A 3,513-nucleotide genomic window follows, 5' to 3' on the forward strand; every position below is an offset into this window, starting at 1 on the left:
GGCTAAGAACCTACGTGAGCAGTCAGACCTGGCTGACTGCTCTTCCCAGCAGATGTCCAGAAAGTTCAGGTCCCCCATGACCACCACATCCTTTGACTTCACTACCTCCGTGAGCTGACTTAAGAATTCCTGGTCGAGCTCTTCCCCTTGGTTGGGAGGTCTGTAGACCCCCACCGTTAAGTCTCTTTCCCCTCGACTGCCTTGTATTCTGACCCAAAGCACTTCAGAGTGCCCCTCCTCTGATTCTTTGTTAATTGATGAGGTTGTGTATTCCTCCTTAATGTAGAGTGATGTATTTCCATCAAACTAGTTCATAAAAAAATCTGGGTTGGCAAGTACTTCTCTTGGTTTTGAATATTACCAGACCAGCAGGAATCTTAATTACAATGATTTTGAATATTACTGGATTTACCAAAATTCATATACTAACAAAGCGACCTGTTATCAAGTGCTGATTAATTATGTTCAGGACCCTGTTAAGACAGTGAAACACAATACTGACAAATGTGAATAGAGATGCAGGTAATTAGCACCAGAACTGTGGGGTTTATTAATATTCAAATACAGGCAAGCAATAAATACAAATGCAGTGCTTGGGGAGGGGAAAGGAATAAATTCTACCAAACTAAACATCTTCCCCATTTCCTCTCTGATAAAACCAGTCAGTAGCACTACTGTTTTCAACATCAAGTCATTCTCCAGCAAGCATCCACATTACTGCTAAGACTGTCCTTCCAGAACACAATCCATCTACAGATTTCAAAGCATTTTGCAAAACACCATCCATCTAATTTCTCAGCGTCCCTCTGTGAGGTAGTACAACATAAGCTTTGCATGAAGGGGGAGGAAACTGAGGCACTGAAAGGTGAAATGCCTTGCCCAAGGTCATGCAGGAAGCCAGGAAGAAGCACAGAGTGGGGTTGTGCTGATTTACACCAGCTGAAGGTCTAACTGTATTACCACATCAGCACAATGAACCTCAGGAAGCTTCTCTCCCCCTACTCCTCTCTCTCTCTCATGCATAAGCTGTTTAGGAATTACTCCGATGCTCTTTGCCATCAGATTTTAATAATCAGGAGTGCCTTCCTTTTGTGACACCATGGGGCCACTTAGGCAGCTTGCCAGGTTCCTGAGAGCTGCATCTTATCAGTACATGTATCACTTCTAATAAATGCAGGCAGCCACACGCTTAGCTTGTATCTTATCTTTCTTATAGCCACCCCTATACAAATGTCCTCCTGAGCAGTGTCTTCCTTCCCCTCTGCCCACCGGATGAGGGCAGCAGCAAGCTGGAGTTTAGAATCCTCAATATGGGCTTGGGAAACTTTGGGAAGTGCAGTTTCAGCTTTCTTGAAATGGTGCTGGGGCCCCTGCAGGCCCTTCTCAGATATACAAAAGGGGCTGGGGACATATATTACACATAAACCACTTTAAGTGATCAGAAACTGGTTTAAACCTGAAACAGAATAGATGTTCCATGCACATAAACTGATTTGAAAATGGCTGAAACTGGTTTGAGATAAACCTGGTTAAATGTAGTATCACACTCAAATGATTTGGGTCAAACTGGCTTATGTAATGTCTGTCCCAGACTCCTTGCTGGTTTAAATAAATCAGAAACCCCCAGCATCCCAGCATGCTTTCTGGGCTGGGTGGGGCTCTCTGCTCCTCAGCAAAGCTGGCCCCTCCCCTCTGCTCCCTGCCTGCAGCTCCAGCAGGGACTTGGAGAAACAGCAGCACCTGCCTGGCTTCCTTCTGCTCTCCGCTTCCCCTCCCCACTCCCTGCTAAGCAGGGATCCCTTGTCCCCTCTGCCTTACACAAACACCTCAGCATTAGCCAGCAGACCACATGCTGGCTACAGTCCATGCTGTGGCAGACAGCAGCATTGGCTTAGGGCTTTTTGGAGCTAATCAACAGCTCAGTCATGTAGTCATGGTGACTACATGACTCTGTTCCTTCTTTGTTTAAGAAGAGTTTGAACTAATGAGAGAGGCTGTTTTGTTTTCTGATAGGGTGATAGATGCTGATAACAGAGCTGATAAATGCTCTGTTATCAAGGGTGGGGCGGGGGGCAGACTCCTCCCTAATCCTGCCAGAGCTTGGCCAGGCCCCCACCTCAGCTCAGCCCTGTGGAAGGGAAGGGAAACCTGCTCTAGCACCCCCCAGCTTCTAGCCTGACCCACTGTAGGCATGTGCCTGCATTTCTGAGATGTCTGTACAGCTACAAAGTGATTCAGTCTAGCCAAGTTAGACTAACCTGCAAAGATTGAATCAATTCAGGCTCAGGCTTTTCGAATGTCTGACCCTTGCCAGGGAGTTCTGTGCTTGGGCAACCCAGCCTCCTGAATACAAACTTCCGTACAGCGGGAAGTCATTGGTGACTACACGACTGCATATGCTAATTTCACGCCCTCCTTTGCTCCCCACAAAATTCCAGGCAGGCCTCATACTTTGGCTGACATTCAAAACTGTCACCTCTTTGCACATATTAACTTCAAGGGCTCTGTCATCCCTCACATTAAAATGCTATCACTGGGAGTCAGCACAGCTTGACTCAGCCAGCTAAGGGGCTAGTTCTGACCGTGCTGCGGGGACAGAAGATTCACGCCTGACATCCATGGTCAATTTGACAGTGATAGACACACTACTTAGGAGCCATTTGCTGATCTTGTTTTCTCAGGTGGGAGGTCACACCGCACAGCAGCCTTCTCCAGGTGTGACCTGAATGTTCTCTGTCTGTCTCATCCTGCTCATGCAGAAAATTTAGGGGCCTTCCAATTTAAATGGAGCTACTCCAAAGCCAAAGGTATCATCCCTCCCACTCACTTGCAGAAGATTTGGAAACCCCAAGATTTTGGTGCAGCTGTTTGACTTGAAAGGGAAAGAATCTACCTTGTTCATGGGATAGGGTTTTGACCAAGCTCTGAGAAGAGTATTAGTTTGTCCTTCTTGGAAAGGAACATACATCTCCAGAAGATAAAACCTGCCTGGAAGGAGATACAGCCCAAATCTCCAGCTAGAGCTGCATGAGACTAAAGAGACTTTCTCTGATCTTGGGCTTACATTTTCTGAGCCTACCTGCTTGCACTGATTCTTCTCCTGTGGCACCTGACAATAGCCCTGTGTCAAATGGAGGGCTATCTTTTCTTAAATGTTGTTTAAAGCTGAAGTAGACACAGGTACAAGCCTATTAAGCCAGTTTAAAGCTGCCTGGAATGGTTCAAAAGAGTACCTGGAAAACAAAAGTGTTTTTGTTTTGGGGTGTTGTTTGTATTGGGGGGTTTTTGGCGGGGTGTTGATTTTTTTTTTTTAACTGGCTCATTATGAACCAGCTCAGTGTTGCATGTGGATAGCAAGCATTCCATGACAGATTTGATCAGTCCGCCAGGCATCCCACATTGCATTGCTCCTCAATGCCCCCTTCTCCTACAATGCTGTACTGGTCCACTCTGGTATGCATCCAGAACTCTACTGCCCCTTTTTCCCTTTTGCTGGCACTTTTTTTTTTTTTA

The sequence above is a fragment of the Crocodylus porosus genome, unplaced genomic scaffold, assembly GCF_001723895.1.
Source record: "Crocodylus porosus isolate Cpor-Errol unplaced genomic scaffold, CroPor_comp1, whole genome shotgun sequence".
NCBI lineage: Eukaryota > Metazoa > Chordata > Crocodylia > Crocodylidae > Crocodylus > Crocodylus porosus.